At 43.6% G+C, this 18,840-nt stretch overlaps 1 protein-coding gene across 2 annotated transcripts in view; it reads left to right on the plus strand.

Moving 5' to 3' along the window:
- Positions 1 to 803: 803 nt before the first annotated feature.
- C2H1orf116 (chromosome 2 C1orf116 homolog) overlaps positions 804 to 18,840 on the plus strand; it is a 39,586-nt gene continuing 21,549 nt past the window's right edge. For both annotated transcript variants that reach the window (XM_075850669.1, XM_075850670.1), the window contains exon 1: positions 804 to 981. The gene's annotated coding sequence lies outside the window, so the exon portion shown is untranslated. The remainder of the gene's footprint in view (positions 982 to 18,840) is intronic.

Below are 18,840 nucleotides of genomic sequence, written 5' to 3' on the forward strand. Positions count from 1 at the left end.
ACTGCGTAGTTGTTACACAGTGTATCCGACCCGTGGGAACCCATCCTAAAGCTAGGGCTACACTTCAACTTTGGCCACGACCCAGATCGCACGGCCAAAAATCAGTGTTGCGCTGCCCGCATCGCAATAATGAAAGGGAATGTGGGCGTGTTTGGATTTCTTGCGATTGCCAAGTGGCAGTCACAACGCGGCGATAATCACTTCCATTACTGTGATTTACACAGTACGACACAGCAATCTTTGTTAGCCCTAGCCTGAAAAAATCGACCCAGCAGGTCAATTACTGCATGGAAATTTTCTGCAGCATGTGGATGACATTTTTAAAATCTCTTCCGCTGTAAGTTTTTCCTCTGCAAATCCGGACGGAAAATCTGCAGCAATTCTGCTATTTGTGAACGTAGTTTCCCTGGAAGTTACTTTATACTAAATTCGGCTATAGTAAAACAGTACATAGAATATATAAAAGGGAGGAGCGCCAAAATAATCTAATAGTAGACCTATGAATTTTTCAAATTAGGTAGATCGTTTATATTTTCTTTTATATGACATTTGTCACCTCACTTTGATGTATGGTACTTGTGGGTGTGGTGGGAGCCGTCTTTATTCGTTTTTTGGGGAAGTTCACTGTATAGATGTTTAACAGCCTATAAGAAGCATGTAATAAACCAAGTTACGGGCTGGAATGGGTTAACTGCTGGTAGCATTCCTAGTGTACCTGCACATGCAGCAGGTCCAGGCTGGAGGAGTTTTATTGGCTGTAGGAACCTCTCTGTCCGCCCCTTCCATGACCAGGCACAAGGTGAGAGAGCAGGTTATGGAGGGAGGGACAGACAGGTGAGGTTTAACCTGTGTTGTTGATTTAGGAAGATCTCAGAAAGAACTCTCGGAGTAGTAGGAAAGGATTAGTTCTCTCGAAGATCCTCGGAAATAGTTTTGAAGTTCTTTCCAGGCTGGTGTGAGACTCTGAAGACCCTGTCTGGGGTAAGTTAATAAGTTCCCGCTTTCCTTGTACACACACAATGTACTGAGACACCATGGAGACTCTGTTTATTATGTTTTATTTCTAAGTATGAGACCAGATTGTTTCACTTCTTACTATCAGACATTTCTGAGAAGTGAAAATACAAGTCCTCAGCATTTTATCCATTAAAGGAAGTAGGACCAGTAAAAGCCCCTCATGTCTATAAGGGAGATTGTTCTGTTTGTCTTTATTAACCATTTATGTACAGGAGCAGTATTTTTAGGTAAGATTTCGAACCTATGTAAAAATGTGATTCCTGTTTCCGTACTTGTTTGCTTTGGTAGTGTTTAAAGGGATACAAAACCTGTCTTGCACCTTTTTGTTTAATTTATTTTTCTTTTTTTTTTTCTTTTTTATATCAACTAAATGTAATCTATTGTTCTCTGTAAGCAGCCATTTAATGCTGAGGGAAAAACTGGTTGTAGTATTCATCAATAGGATTACTGAATACTTGTCGTTCAGAAAAGTGTCTTCAGCTAAGTTTAACTCCAGAGCGTTTACAAACCTATTTGTGAATAATATTTCCAGCTTTTATGAGCTTTCTAGCTTCTGGTTAGTGTTCCTTTTTATATTTATTGTATATACCATATTACACAGACTTCTCTCCCAATGACACCAGTCGTATGGTAAGTTTTTGGATTTGGAAGTGAACTGTACGATTATAACCTGTGGTTCTGGAGTGTTTGTAGTCCACAGATATATGTTGGCCGCAATACACCGTCTTTCCACTAAAATTTGGAATGTTGTATTAAGGAATAAGTTCTAAACCTGTAGGAAGATCTTATTGGGCACAAAGACAAATAAGGCGGCCCAGTAAATCCTTATGTTTCATTAAAGTGGTGACTTTATAATCCCATACACGTTTTCCTGAAACTTGATCGACCACTTTACTTTAAAGCACTTTTAGTGAAGTCCATGCCTGTAATTCAAGTCAATTTGATTCTGTCCGGTGCAATCCATATAGGGGGAGCCTCTCAGCTACCCATTATTTTATTTATATATATATATATATATATATATATATATATATATATGCACGCACACATTCTCTATTTTGTATACAATAAAGAAATTTTCTATTTCTGTTAAAATTGATAGTAATAGACTCCTTTTTTCTCTAGATTATACACACACACACACACACACACACACACACACACACACACAATGTCATTTTCAGCCATCCGATACGTAATGGTCATTATACAGGTATTTTTTTTTTTTAAATCTGAATTCCGTACAGATAATTAATTCTTGCTATTTGCTTATGTAATGTGCATGAGATGTTTTGAAGCTGCGATGATTTATGATCTACTTATTTTCTTCCCTGTACTGCTCTGCCTGCTGACATTTTCATTTTGCTAGGAATATATGCTGTATGGCTTTCACCTCATGTCTTTGTATTGTCCTCTTGTCAGCACGTATAGTGAAACTATTTAAGTTATGGGTTTTAGACTTGCTAAAGGTTTCACTGACCGTATAAAAGTGTTAACTTTTCCATCTCCCATATGATTGTTTACTGGCCACGTCACTAGTGGCCCTCGTCTTCATGTTCAGTTTATTACTGGGTCTAGCACGGAGTATATATACGGCAGGAGAATATGGTCTAGAAGGGTCCTTAAGCACTTAAAGGAGCAGGAGAGATAATGGTGAGAGTGACTTTCCTTAATATGACAAGCCTGAGAATAGTATATACAGATGGATAGATATATTTTCTTACCAACTTTCCTTGAAATAATAACTATTTTACAAACGGCTATTCAAGTAAAAACTAACGCAACGACCGCAGAAACCAAGAACATTGCATTTGTTTTTAGAGGTCTTTTGGAAGAAGGCAACCTTGCTGGCTTCTATAGGTAACTCCTGCACTTTTTTTTCTTTGCAGTAGTTTTGATACATCTCACGGCAGCCTGGCTATGTAGTGCACCATATCTCTAGAGTACAGTAGAATTGCAAGCTATAGCTCACTTTAAAGAGAATCACTGTAGGTGCCCTGTTCTGGGTTTGGGCTGCTATTACACAGCCATGTCAGTGCGAGAGTGGAAGGACGGAGGAGACGTGACATGGGTACACACACACTAGTGAATTGACAGTAGGGAGGAGCAAATAAGGGCATGCTTCACAAGGTATGTTCACTGGACTCTGAACTTTCAGCTGGGATGTATAGCACACCAGGAGAGGACTGCAAGATTTATTTTACGTTGTACGACTGTTGCACAATTTAACCCCTTGGCGACATGTGACGTAACTGTACATGACAGCCGCCATGGGGGAGTACAGAGCACGCTCACGCACTGAACCTGTTTCATACTTAGCAGGTGTTAGTTGTAATATACAGCTGACACCTTACTGCAATGGCCAGGAACGCAGATAAGTCAGATCCTGACCTTTTAACAACTTGGATGCCGAGGTCAATAGCAACTGTGGCATCTAAGCCGTAAAAGTGGGGGGCGGCCCCCCACCATGGGGTTGTGGGGTTCCAATGGTTGTCATGGCAGCCTGCGGGCCTAATGAAGGCCCCCCGTTTTCCCTTCTTTGTGGTCCTATTAAGCCCTGCTTGGAGACCGGGCTTAATAGGAGCCGGTACAAACCACAATATACTGCTACGCATGAGTATTGCAATACTGTGTAATGTAGTACCGATCCATCGACTGCTTGTTCAAGTCCCCTAGGAGGACTAATAATAAAAAAAAGCAAATATTTTTTTTTTTAATGTACAAAAAATATTTACATTTTTTTTTATCCAATTTCTTTTTCCCTAAAGTAAAAAAAAAAAAAGAAATTAACAGAATTTGTATCAAAGCATCGGTTCAAGTCTGTACTATTCTAATAATGTTATTTAAGCCGCATGGTAACGCAGTAAAAAGTAAAATAAAAATGGCCACAATGACTGCTTTTGTTCTTTTTGTTTTTATATCCGCCTAGCTCACCAGAAAATGAAATAAAAAGTGATCAAAAAGTTGCATATACCCGAACATAGAACCAATAAATACTACAGTTCGCCCTGCAAATAACAAGCCCTCACACAGCTGAAAATAAATAAATAATTATGGCTCTAAGAATATGGCAACACAAAACAATTATTTTTGTTTTTTTACAAATATTTTTTTCTATGTAAAAGTAGTACATCATAAAACATAAGACAAACATTTGATTTTGCCGTAATCTTATCGAACTGCAGAGTTAAAATGTCATTGTAGAAATGAAACCCCAAAAACATGGAGGAATCAGTGTTTTTTATTTTTTTTCCAATTCCACCCCACAAACAATACATTATATGATATAAATGGTGCTTTTGAAAGGCTGAAAGAAAAGAAATGAAAAAAATGAATTGGCGCAACTGTTAGATTCTTGAGTCACACTCAAAGGGAATTGAATGTAAAACGTTATGCAACTAACTGGATCCTCCATTTTGGAGTGTTAGGGTATGTTCACACGGCCTATTTTCGGCCCGCAAACGGCCAAAAAATCGGAAGCAGAATACCAGAATGATTTCAATGGGAACACTGCGTTCTGTTCCGACGGGCCGTTTTTTTACTCGGCCGTTTTGAAAAACACCCGCGTAAATGGCCCGCGAAAATGAAATGCAGGTCACTTCTTGGGTAATTTTTGGAGCCGTTTTTCATAGACTCTATTGAAAACCGCTCCAAAAACGGCCGTAAAAAAGCGAAAATCACGAGTGGCTTAAAAAACATCTGAAAATCAGGAGCTGTTTTCCCTTGAAAAAAGTGCCGTATTTTCAGACGTCTTTGAGTTTGCGTGTGAACATACCCTTAGGCTATGTTCACATATGCGTCAGAGGAACAGTTTGGAACCTCCATTGTAGGAACACACACTGCAGTAAATATCCGCCCCAAAAAACGCACGTAAATTGACCTGCGGTGTGGTTACTTCAACTGTAGCATGTCAATGTATTCTGCGGATACGCAACTCTTCTGTTGTGGGATTACCCATTGAATTCAATGGGGTGCTTAAACCCACAACAAAGCAGTGTGTGTTGTGATATTTGCAGCGGAATCACAGCGATGCACCACAAAACTCGCAAGTTAGAGAAAAATTATAATAAAGTTATACTTACCCAGAGTTCCCTACTTCTTCTCCAGTCCGGCCACCCTGGATGACGTTGCAGGCCATGTGACCGCTGCAGCATCACATGGCTTGCAATGTCATCCCGGGAGGCCGAACTACGCGCCGAGAAGAGGGAGGGGGTAAGTATAAACTTTTTTTTTTTTTTTTTTATCCTGCGCAGCTTTGCAATGGAAATTCCGATGGAAAAATAAATCACAATGTGGTGCCATTTTCCAGACTGCATTTCTTCAGGTGTTCATAGCGGATACGCTGTGCAGCTTAACACCGTGTATCCGCACTGAATACGTTTGTGTGTGTGTGTTCCTATCCTACAGGGGAAATAGTGCATGCAGTGCTATTCTCCTTGTCAAAATTAGATGCCTTGACAAAAACCCAACTGACCCCAATGTAAGTCAGAGAGGTCCCTCGACGCCATGTTATCTGTCGTGTCGTATGGCAGAGCATCCTGGCTTACATTATGAACGGAAGCCACAACGCAAGTGGGAACACAGTCGAACTATTGCAGTGCAGATGCAATTTCTCCAGTTTTCTGGTGGCATTCAAAAACAAATTACATTCAGCACGTACCACATTTTCCAACACCGACAATTTTTTTTATATGTAACTGAAAAGGGGACCATCCCCTAAATCTGCCCAATTGCATGTAAAGTACTATACAGTTTCTGACTTTAATAATTCTCCTCTCCCACTCTCTGATCACAACCTCCTCTCCTTTACGAACACAAATGCTCTGCCACCTAAGAACATGCCTACCCATCAGACATACAGAAATCTACATGACCTCTTCAGTGGTGCTCCAGATGTGCCGACCGTCTGTGGAGAAAATCGTATTTGTCAGCAGACTTCCTCTATTACAAATTTAGGCTATATTCACATGAACGTGGGGAAACTCGGATTGGAAAAACTTGAAAATGGAAGAAAATACCGTTGGACATGTTTTCAACGGACCCTTCAGACGGTCCGTTGAAGTAATGGCCGTTGTTTTAACGTTATCACACGGACGTAAAATACGCTCACGTGAATCAGGCCTTATGCTGAGAACTTACAACTCTGCTCTTCACAGAGCCAAACAAGTCTATTTTGTCTCTCCTATCTCCTTATCTAATAATCCAAAACGCCTCTTTGATACTTTTCATTCCCTCCTTAGTCCTAAAGTGCAGACACGAATCACCGATCTCAGTGCTGAAGACCTGGCCACTTATTTTAAAGTTAAAATTGACAACATCCGGCATGATCTTATCTCTCAGTCCCCCAGTAACATCGATTCCCTTCCCTCCAGCACTCCCTCTTCTTCACTCTCAGCTTTTGACCCAATAACAGAAAAATAAGTCTCTAGGCTCCCCCAAAGCTCTCCACAATGCTGCATGTCCTTACATTTTCTCCCTCATCTCTGTCTATCACCCTACCTGTGCTCTACATTCTCCAAACGACCTTAGATTAACATGCTCCATAATCCGAACCTCCCACTCCTGTCTCCAAGATTTTTCTCGTGCTGCACCAGTCCTCTGGAATGCGCTACCCCAGACAATCAGATGAGTTCCCAATATTCACAGTTTTATGCGTGCCTTGAAAACACATCCTTTTAGACAGGCCTATAACATTCCCTAATCTGACTCCTTTCCCTGGCCCCCCTTTTACATTAGTCATCAGAACCTGACCCCCCTCATTCAGCAGTATCCCCCACACTCCTTGAACCCTACTGCACTTCATGTCTGTCATACACAGATACTGGCTGGTGACCGGCTCATGCAGCTTTATCTGTACCACCCCATGTGTATAAAAGATGGCTGGACCATTGTACAGAACAAGCACTTTTTTACATTTCCTCATAGAGTGTAAACTCTTGCTAGCAGGGTCCTCACTCCTCTTGTTTGAATTGAAAATTAGTTTTGTCAATATGTATTGTCTGATATTGTCTGTACATGTTCCCTCTTAGTTATAAAGTGCTGCGGAATATATATATATATATATATATATACACACACACACACACTACCGTTCAAAAGTTTGGGGTCACCATGAAAACTCACACTTATATTTATCAAATGAGTTGCAAAATGACTAGAAAATATAGTCAAGACATTGACAAGGTTAGAAATAATGATTTTTATTTGAAATCATAATTTTCTCCTTCAAACTTTGCTTTCATCAAAGAATGCTCCATTTGCGGCAATTACAGCATTGCAGACCTTTGGCATTCTAGCTGTTAATTTGCTGAGGTAATCGGGAGAAATTTCACCCCATGCTTCCAGAAGTCCCTCCCACAAGTTGGATTGGCTTGATGGGCACTTCTTGCGTACCATACGGTCAAGCTGCTCCCACAACAGCTCTATGGGGTTGAGATCTGGTGACTGCGCTGGCCACTCCATTACAGATAGAATACCAGCTGCCTGCTTCTTCCCTAAATAGTTTTTGCATAATGTGGAGGTGTGCTTTGGGTCATTGTCCTGTTGTAGGATGAAATTGGCTCCAATCAAGCGCGGTCCCCAGGGTATGGCATGGCGTTGCAAAATGTAGTGATTGCCTTCCTTATTCAAAATCCCTTTTACCTTGTACAAATCTCCCACATTACCAGCACCAAATCAACCGCAGACCATCACATTACCTCCACCATACTTGACTGATAGCGTCAGGCACTCTTCCAGCATCTTTTCAGTTGTTCTGCGTCTCACAAATGTTCTTCTGTGTGATCCAAACACCTCAAACTTCGATTCGTCTGTCCATAACACTTTTTTCCAATAGTAGAATGAAGAAAGTTGATCCAGCGCTGCAGGTATGTGGTTTAAAAAGGAACGTATTCCCAATTTTATTGTATCAAAAAAGCTTTAAAATTCGATATCAGGTGCATTTGGGCATCAAGGCAGTAATAGATGGGTATTTAGCGCCTACGCGTTTCAAGCACGGCAAGTGCTCTTAGTCCTGGCATCCACTGTGCTTTTCTTTCAAAAATAAGGAAATTTCTAAGTGACCCTAAACTTTTGAATGGTAGTGTGTGTGTGTATATGTGTATATATATATATATATATATATATATATATATATATATATATATATATTATTATACAGTTCATTCCTACAGAGGGGTCTATAGTTGATCTCTTCCTTTCAGCTAAATAAGAATTTATATAAGCTGTACCCAGTGAATTATTCTGCTTCACCCAACCTGAGCTAAGTACATAATTCGGTATCGGGCTATATTGTTTTCTATGTATTTCTAAGACACCACGATCGGTTTGTCAAATTTTTTTTTAGCACTTTCGAAATGCCAGTGCTAAATAGAGATGAAAGATGAGCTCCTAATGACTTTAGGAATGTGAAGCTGGCACCACTTTTGGTTCCTCATACTTGCCTTGTAAAACCAAATAGTTAAAGTCTCCACCACCCTGAAGCAAGTTTTTACGTGTACTATTGTACTTCATTCACAGGCCTCTACTTAGATGTGCAATACGCCTGGTATGTTCACAAAATAAATGATTGGAAGAAGACCTGACTAGAGCTGTAGCCTCGCTCTCGCGCCTCGCTCTCTCTCTCGCGCCTCGCTCTCTCTCTCGCGCCTCGCTCTCTCTCTCGCGCCTCGCTCTCTCTCTCGCGCCTCGCTCTCTCTCTCGCGCCTCTCTCTCTCGCGCCTCTCTCTCTCGCGCCTCTCTCTCTCGCGCCTCTCTCTCTCGCGCCTCTCTCTCTCGCGCCTCTCTCTCTCGCGCCTCTCTCTCTCGCGCCTCTCTCTCTCGCGCCTCTCTCTCTCGCGCCTCTCTCTCTCGCCTCTCTCTCTCGCGCCTCTCTCTCTCGCGCCTCTCTCTCTCGCGCCTCTCTCTCTCGCGCCTCTCTCTCTCGCGCCTCTCTCTCTCGCGCCTCTCTCTCTCGCGCCTCTCTCTCTCGCGCCTCTCTCTCTCGCGCCTCTCTCTCTCGCGCCTCGCTCTCTCGCGCCTCGCTCTCTCGCGCCTCGCTCTCTCGCGCCTCGCTCTCTCGCGCCTCGCTCTCTCGCGCCTCGCTCTCTCGCGCCTCGCTCTCTCGCGCCTCGCTCTCTCGCGCCTCGCTCTCTCGCGCCTCGCTCTCTCGCGCCTCGCTCTCTCGCGCCTCGCTCTCTCGCGCCTCGCTCTCTCGCGCCTCGCTCTGCCTCTCTCGCGCCTCGCTCTCTCTCTCGCGCCTCGCTCTCTCTCTCGCGCCTCGCTCTCTCTCTCGCGCCTCGCTCTCTCTCTCGCGCCTCGCTCTCTCTCTCTCGCGCCTCGCTCTCTCTCTCTCGCGCCTCGCTCTCTCTCTCTCGCGCCTCGCTCTCTCTCTCGCGCCTCGCTCTCTCTCTCGCGCCTCGCTCTCTCTCTCGCGCCTCGCTCTCTCTCTCGCGCCTCGCTCTCTCTCTCGCGCCTCGCTCTCTCTCTCGCGCCTCGCTCTCTCTCTCGCGCCTCGCTCTCTCTCTCGCGCCTCGCTCTCTCTCTCGCGCCTCGCTCTCTCTCTCGCGCCTCGCTCTCTCTCTCGCGCCTCGCTCTCTCTCTCGCGCCTCGCTCTCTCTCTCGCGCCTCGCTCTCTCTCTCGCGCCTCGCTCTCTCTCTCGCGCCTCGCTCTCTCGCGCCTCGCTCTCTCGCGCCTCGCTCTCTCGCGCCTCGCTCTCTCGCGCCTCTCTCTCTCGCGCCTCTCTCTCTCGCGCCTCTCTCTCTCGCGCCTCTCTCTCTCGCGCCTCTCTCTCTCGCGCCTCTCTCTCTCGCGCCTCTCTCTCTCGCGCCTCTCTCTCTCGCGCCTCTCTCTCTCGCGCCTCTCTCTCTCGCGCCTCTCTCTCTCGCGCCTCTCTCTCTCGCGCCTCTCTCTCTCGCGCCTCTCTCTCTCGCGCCTCTCTCTCTCGCGCCTCTCTCTCTCGCGCCTCTCTCTCTCGCGCCTCTCTCTCTCGCGCCTCTCTCTCTCGCGCCTCTCTCTCTCGCGCCTCGCTCTCTCGCGCCTCGCTCTCTCGCGCCTCGCTCTCTCGCGCCTCGCTCTCTCGCGCCTCGCTCTCTCGCGCCTCGCTCTCTCGCGCCTCGCTCTCTCGCGCCTCGCTCTGCCTCTCTCGCGCCTCGCTCTGCCTCTCTCGCGCCTCGCTCTCTCTCTCGCGCCTCGCTCTCTCTCTCGCGCCTCGCTCTCTCTCTCTCGCGCCTCGCTCTCTCTCTCTCGCGCCTCGCTCTCTCTCTCTCGCGCCTCGCTCTCTCTCTCTCGCGCCTCGCTCTCTCTCTCTCGCGCCTCGCTCTCTCTCTCTCGCGCCTCGCTCTCTCTCTCTCGCGCCTCGCTCTCTCTCTCTCGCGCCTCGCTCTCTCTCTCTCGCGCCTCGCTCTCTCTCTCTCGCGCCTCGCTCTCTCTCTCTCGCGCCTCGCTCTCTCTCTCGCGCCTCGCTCTCTCTCTCGCGCCTCGCTCTCTCTCTCGCGCCTCGCTCTCTCTCTCGCGCCTCGCTCTCTCTCTCGCGCCTCGCTCTCTCTCTCGCGCCTCGCTCTCTCTCTCGCGCCTCGCTCTCTCTCTCGCGCCTCGCTCTCTCTCTCGCGCCTCGCTCTCTCTCTCGCGCCTCGCTCTCTCTCTCTCTCTCTCTCGCGCCTCTCTCTCGCGCCTCTCTCTCGCGCCTCTCTCTCTCTCTCTCGCGCCTCTCTCTCTCTCTCTCTCTCGCGCCTCTCTCTCTCTCTCTCGCCTCTCTCTCTCTCTCTCTCTCGCGCCTCTCTCGCGCCTCTCTCTCTCTCTCTCTCTCGCGCCTCTCTCTCTCTCTCGCGCCTCTCTCTCTCTCTCTCTCTCTCTCTCGCGCCTCTCTCTCTCTCTCTCTCTCTCTCGCGCCTCTCTCTCGCGCCTCTCTCTCGCGCCTCTCTCTCTCTCTCGCGCCTCTCTCTCTCTCTCTCGCGCCTCTCTCTCTCTCTCTCGCGCCTCTCTCTCTCTCTCTCGCGCCTCTCTCTCTCTCTCTCTCTCGCGCCTCTCTCTCTCTCTCTCTCTCTCTCTCGCGCCTCTCTCGCGCCTCTCTCTCTCTCTCTCTCTCTCTCGCGCCTCTCTCTCTCTCTCTCTCTCTCTCTCTCTCTCTCTCTCTCTCGCGCCTCTCTCTCGCGCCTCTCTCTCGCGCCTCTCTCTCGCGCCTCTCTCTCGCGCCTCTCTCTCGCGCCTCTCTCTCGCGCCTCTCTCTCGCGCCTCTCTCTCGCGCCTCAGTCCTACCCGGATGCACACAAGCCCCCCACTACAAGTGCTAAGCTGTGCCCTTAACTTATTTGGCTAGCGATAAGAAAGGGCATCACTTGCTTTCTCTGCTTACAGATGTGACCCCATTGGTTCTCCATGAGAGACCATCATATTCCCTTTCTATGTTACAGAAGTTTTTAGTAATTTATTAGATGTCTTCCCCCCCCCCCACCGGTGACTTTCTTTAGGTTTTATGCACGCAGATTTCAGTTTTATGGGTTGCATATGTTGAACCATAAAGCAATGAGACACTGCTTCTAGGGGAAAATTTGGCATCTGATGCAGCAATATTTTTTTTAATGAGGACTCCTAAGCTAATGTTGCGTTACAACCGCATGAGTGAATGGAGTCTAGGGCCATGCTCACATGTTCAGGATTTAATGAATCCGCTCTTAAATCATCACCAAATGCGCTAACATTCCTCGTATAATGCAAGCGAATAAAGATTTTGTAAGCAGAAAAATTTGCGTGGATTGACGCTGTGGATTAACCCCATTGTTTTACAATGGGTCTAATTGACATATGGAAACATTGGCAAATCCATTGCAGGAGTTAAAGCCTCGGATTTCTCCCGCGGATTGTTTTGTAAAATCCCCCTCCCCCTAGAATTCGCATCACATCTGTTCATGGGTTGTGATGGTTATTGCAGATCATCCCCATTCATGGGTCTGTTGCTGAGCTGTAACACCAGACAAGGCAGTTGTGGTGCTATTTCTGGGCAGGGGAGCTACAGGAATAAGGTGGTAGCGCGTTCATTTGGAGGCATGCATGCATATATATACAACAGTCCCCATAGCAGGAAAAAAAACAACAACCTGAAAATGATGCCGTATAGTGGACTGTATTTTCCTGTAGAAGCACTGTTTGGTTAAGAATTAACCCTATAATATACACAAACAGATTGCAGTGCAGTTCCGTACTGCAGTCCACAGTGCAAATAGTCATGTGCATAAGTCCTTCAGACATTTCAAGCATATATTGCAAGGTGTCTAAAGTATGAGGAATATGTGTCATCGGCATCTGCGTCTCACTGTTTCTTTTTGATGTATTTATGTGCTATAAGATGTAGGGGATGTTTTTTGTCTGTCACATAAAGACTAATGTCTCTCTGTCTCATGGAGGTGATCAGCCTGTAGCACTGGTGAGGTGTTATGGAAGCACAGGTTGCTTTGATAGCGGCCTTCAGCTTGTCTGCATTGTTGGGTCTGGTGTCTCATCTTCCTCTTGACAATACCCCATAGATTGTCTATGGGGTTTAGGTCAGGCAAGTTTGCTGGCCAATCAAGTACAGTGATACTGTGGTTATTAAACCAGGTATTGGTACTTTTGGCAGTATGGTCAGGTGCCAAGTCCAGCTGGAAAATGAAATCCGCATCGCCATAAAGCTTGTCAGCAGAGGGAAGCATGAAGTGCTCTAAAATTTCCTGATAGACGGCTGTGTTAACTCTGGACTTGATATCACACTGGACCAACACTGTTGCTCAGTGGTCCAAAGTCATGTTTTCAGATGAAAGTAAATTTTGCATTTCATTTGGAAATCCAGGTCCCAGAGTCTGGAAGAAGAGTGGAGAGGCAACAATCCAAGTTGCCTGCGGTCCAGTGTGAAGTTTCCACAGTCAGTGATGGTTGGAGAGCCATGGCATCTGCTGGTGTTGGTCCCTGTGTTATATCAAGTCCAGAGACAACGCAGCCATCTAGCAGGAAATTTTAGAGAACTTCATGCTTCCCTCTGCTGACAAGCTTTATGGAGATGCTGATTTCCGTGGCACAGGCTGATCGCCTCCATGCCACGACGCATTGATGCAGTAATTCATGCCAAAGGAGCCCCAACCAAGTATTGAGGGTACATTTCAGTAAGACAACATTTTGGTATTAACAATAATTTTTGAAATTGGGCTTATGTAATATTTTCATTTTCTGAGACACTAAATTTTGGGTTTTCATTAACTTAGAATATTCATCAACATTAAAATTTAAAAAAATGCTGGAAATAGATCACTGTGTGTAATGAATCTATATAATATGAGTTTCACTTTTTGAATTGAATTACTGAAATTAACTTTTTGTTGATATTGTAATTCATTTGAGAAGGTGTGTGTATGTATATAGAGATCAATTTCTCAAAAGTTTGGATCAGTGGGGGTCCAGGGTGCTGAGACCCCCCACTGTCGCTGAAACTATGAAGCGCTCAGCTGACTTTGACCCTTTTGCATGTTTGTATCATCATTGCCGTTTTCGTATTTCTCATAGCTCTAACCAGGGTACTGTGTTATTTGGGCACTATATGATGAGGTGATGGGTGGCCTCCACACAATATTCTGCCAATAGGCCTCAACATATCGTAGCCAGACCCTGGAGACTTAATACATCTGCACAGAGAGATATACTGGGAATTCCTTCTCAAACTGAGAATATTTTCCATTCAGGTGTATTCACATGGTGCGGTTTTGCCGAAAAGTGCACTGAAAAAAACACATGGCTTTTTACCTCCATTTGCAAACCGCTGTAAAAAAGCACGCCATTTTCTGTCATTTTTTGCAGCGCTGAAAAAAAAAAAATTTAAAACCGCACTGCAAATAAACCCTAAATATAAGTTCTAACCTTGAAATCTATTGATGAGTTACACCTTAAAGGGGTTGTCCACTTTCAGCAAATGAATGATAATTAAGTTATACTATTTTTCAATATACTTTCTGTATTAATTCTTCATGGTTTTCAAGATCTCTGCTTGTTATTCAGTAGGAATTCTGTCCATGGTCGTGTGATGGACACGTAGGTGCTGTATGTGCATCAAAATGGTGTCTTCTAACGATCCCAGCACCTGTGCCTACATCACATGACCATGGACAGAATTTTATCCGCTGGAAGTAAGAAAAGAATGCTCCTACTGAATACCAACAAGCGGAGATCTTGAAAACCGTGAGGAGTTAATACAGAAATATATTGGAATATTGTTTATACAAAAAATTACATGAATTTGCTGAAACCGGGCGACCCCTTTTTAATGTTGAGATTCAGTGTCTCAAGCAGTCTGCTGCTGTTGGTGTGTATTGGCTTTGTTTATGACCGGTAATAGGTTTCTGCAAGTAAATGATTCATTTTCTTACCCCGTATACTGTACTGTACATCCTGTGTTGGGACAAGCAGGGAAAGTTTTTAAGGTGGATGTCATTGAGTGCTCAGTTGGATGAGTAACTGGCTGTGGATACACGTGACTGTCATTTTGTACATTTTAGCTTTGGGAAGAACTATTATTTTGATTGAGTCAGTTGCATTCCCTTTTGACAACCATGTCAGGTTAGTTATATGACAGACTATTTCGTAAAACCTTTGTGAGCAATGCATATAAAATATTTGTGTATTTTCAGTTAGTATCTTAAGGGTATGTTCACACGAAAAACAGCTGTAAAATACGGAGCTGTTTTCAAGGGAAAAAAGCCTCTGATTGTCAGCTGTTTTTTAAGCATCAAGCGTTTTTTTGATGCGTTTTTTTTAGGCCGTTTTTGGAGCTGTTTTTCTATTTACCCAGTAAAAAGCTGCTCCAGAAGTGACATGCACTTATTTACAGGGCGTTTTTTTACATAGCATTTTTACAAGCTGCTGCGTAAAAAAACGCCCCGTGGGAACCGAATGCTGTTTTTCGGGCATTTATGGCCCAAAAAACGGCTGAAAATAGGCAGTTTGAACATACCCTAATAAGGCTTCCGTCACATCTGCGTTGGAGGCTCCATTAGGGGCCTCCGTTGCAGATCTGACAGAGATTATCGGAGAAAATAGTGCAGCATGCTGTGCTATTGTCTCCGGCAAAACAACGGACACCCCGATGGAAAGCCGATGGAAACCATTAAAGTCAACCGGTTCAGTTGGCTGCTGGTGGTATGCGTTCTGCAACGAAACAGTTGCCTCCGATATTCCCTTGTTCCGCTCCTCTGACTACGCAGAACGGAACACACCGACGCAGGTTGAACATGATGGACGTGTCATTTTTTTCAAACGTACTATAACTATGAACGAAGCCTAACATTTACAACTTGATGCACTTTTTAGACTTTGCAGGGATTTTTTATATTTTTACACTGTGGGTCACAAGGCTGAAGTAAACAATCTGGTCTCTCTAGCATATATGTCCTATGTAGGTACAGTACATGTATAGAGAACAGAGTGACCGTTCCATTGATCTGATACCTGTTAATGTGAATGAAGCTAGAAGTGAGAGCTGCTTATTCACTTGAGCCGCACACGTGGAAGCCGCAATACTTTGGTTCTATTCAGACATTGCAGTTGAAACTGTATATAAAAAAAACAACAATCAAACACATGCGATTTGCTTCAGTTTCCGTTACGGCTTATACGGGTGAAATGCATGTATTTAAGATATTTCACCTGTAAAAGCCATAACCGCAATAATACTGCATGCAGTTTCAATCACCCCTCAACATCTGAATACACCCTGTAGAGACCCTCGCGAAACTGCGCTATTTTTTTTATACTGGCATGTTCATTTTGCATAATCTATGTGTTTGCTATATACGTTGAATATTGTCTATAGATAATAGTGTAAGGAATAAACATAAAAGGTCTTTACAGCTGCAAACTCCCCAACCCAAGTGATCTATGCTTTAAACCTGAATAAAATATTCTACTTCCTTTTGAGTTTTCCATAAGTAGTGTGTAACCTTAGCGATCACAATGGAACTAATGTTTGTGCAAAATAAATTCATACCATTCATTGCATTTATACGTAAGGCATTAACCAAGATTTATTGGGGTTGCTACTTTTCACCTGTATTTAAATATCTCAAAGCTTAGTCCAACCCCAAGGGCGTAGACTGAGGACCCGGCAGCCGCTATTTTTATAACTTGTATATCCGGTCTTATCAGCAGTTACGTAAGTTGAACATCATTCTTGTTTATGATCTTTCCATGGTAGGAGCGATGGCAGGACAGTATATATTGGGTGAATGGAAGTTAACTAAGTAGTTTAATAAAACTGAAGTAATGGGAGTGGCAAAATATTGAGTTAGGTTTTTCTGAGATTTAATATGGCTGATATATCCCTAGGCCCCTTCGTAGATTTACCAGCAACCTGTCAATACTATGTATCCGGTATTATATCTTGGCCCCGTTCACTTGAGAAGGACTGGGCTGCAGTTTGTGATTGGTGGGGACCTCTGGAGGTAGGACACAAATGTTACATTTCTAGGGGAAAAAAAATCTGGTTTACAATTGTATGGGTTACGGGTAGGTGATTGATTTTTACTATATTTTTAATTGTTTGAAGATTCAAGTCAAGATATCTGACATTTTAGGTTTTGGCTTTTTACGTTGCCGTAGGCATTAAGGTCAACAATGACAAGTAGGACAAAATGTACAATAGCTGCGGACATCAACCCTGACCACACATTTACAGGAATCTCAATTCTGTTTTTACAATTGGGTTGGACTGTGATAGATTTATTACATGACTTTATGCAAAGTCATCCACTCTAGTAGATATGGGTATGTTTATTTAATTTTTTTTACAAATGCTAAACTTTTTATTGGAGATTTACAATATGGACTGGCGTATAATGGTTTTACAAGGAGTTACAATGAGTTTGTTTTTATTCTGTATGTATCCGGACGTTATTTAATTTTGCACACGTTCTTTTAAAAACTGTTTCAGATAATTTTATGGTTAATTATATATCATTGTACGTTTTGTCTTTATGCGTTGCATATCCGCATATAAGCTGAATGGTCACAAGTCTGTCTAAAACCGATACTTTTATGATGGCCACTTCTAGAAGAAAGGTGAATGGGGCTCTATACGCTCACTTATCAAATCAACATATAGATCTTCCATACTACACTGTTCATCAGACTGTAAATACATCATATTTTAACTATATTAATGTTGTTTTGCTAGCTGCTTTGACATGGATTTAAGTGGGGCATATAAATATTGTATTGTGTATGCGTTTAATAGAATTTATATATATATATATATATATAATTATTATTTTTTTTATATTTTTTTTTTATACCTGCTCTCATTTTAGTTTCAACCAACAATTAGCAGCATTAAAATTGAATAGCTTTATTTTAGTAATGAATTGCATGCTCTTTACGCCAATAGTGTTGTCGGTCAAAGCATAATGTGAGATTGTTGGTCATGTTTAATTTGTCATAAAGGTTACATAGTTACATAGTTAGTACGGCTGAAAAAAGACACATGTCCATCAAGTTCAACCAAGGGAAGGGAAAAGGGAAGGAAAAATTTCTACGCATAGGAGCGAATATTTCTTTGTTGTAGGAAATTATCTAACCCTTTTTTAAAGCCATCTACTGTCCCTGCTGTGACCAGCTCCTGCGGTAGGCTATTCCATAGATTCACAGTTCTCACTGTAAAGAAGGCTTGTCGCCTCTGCAGGTTGAACCTTTTTTTCTCCAGACGGAGGGAGTGCCCCCTTGTTTTTTGAGGGGGTTTTACAAGGAACAGGATTTCACCATATTTTTTGTATGTACCATTAATATATTTATATAAGTTAATCATGTCCCCCCTTAGTCGTCTTTTTTCAAGGCTAAATAGGTTTAATTCTTTCAATCTTTCCTCATAACTTAAATTCTCCATGCCCCTAATTAGCTTCGTTGCTCTTCTTTGTATTTTTTCCAACTCCAGGCATCCTTTCTATGAACTGGAGCCCAGAACTGAACTGCATATTCTAGATGAGGCCTCACTAATGCTTTGTAAAGTGGTAATATTACATCCCTGTCCCGCGAGTCCATGCCTCTTTTAATACACGACAATATCCTGCTGGCCTTTGAAGCAGCTGATTGACACTGCATGCTGTTATTGAGTTTATGATTTACAAGTACACCCAGATCCTTCTCAACAAGTGAATCCGCCAGTGTAGCTCCCCCTAGGACATATGATGCATGCAGGTTGTTGGTACCCAGATGCATAACTTTACATTTATCTACATTAAACTTCATCTGCCAAGTGGACGCCCAAACACTTAGTTTGTTTAAATCTGCCTGCAATTCATGAACATCTTCCATAGACTGAACTATATTACATAGCTTGGTGTCATCTGCAAAAATAGAAATAGTGCTATTAATCCCATCCTCTATATCATTAATAAATAAGTTGAATAATAGTGGTCCCAGCACTGAACCCTGGGGTACACCACTTATAACTGGGGACCATTCAGAGAAGGAATCATTGACCACAACCCTCTGGATACGGTCCTTGAGCCAATTCTCAATCCAATTACAAACTATATTTTCGAAACCTATAGTCCTTAATTTACCCATTAGGCGTCTATGGGGGACAGTGTCAAAAGCCTTTGCAAAGTCCAAAAACACTAAATCCACAGCGGCCCCTCTGTCTAGACTTCTGCTCACCTCTTCATAAAAACAGATTAGGTTAGTTTGACAACTTCTGTCCTTAGTAAAACCGTGCTGGCTGTCACTTATAATGCTATTTATTGTCACATAATCCTGTATATAGTCCCTCAATAGCCCCTCAAACATTTTCCCCACGACGGATGTTAAGCTTACTGGTCTATAATTACCCGGGGAAG

The sequence above is a fragment of the Rhinoderma darwinii genome, chromosome 2 (genome assembly GCF_050947455.1).
Source record: "Rhinoderma darwinii isolate aRhiDar2 chromosome 2, aRhiDar2.hap1, whole genome shotgun sequence".
Taxonomy (NCBI): domain Eukaryota; kingdom Metazoa; phylum Chordata; class Amphibia; order Anura; family Rhinodermatidae; genus Rhinoderma; species Rhinoderma darwinii.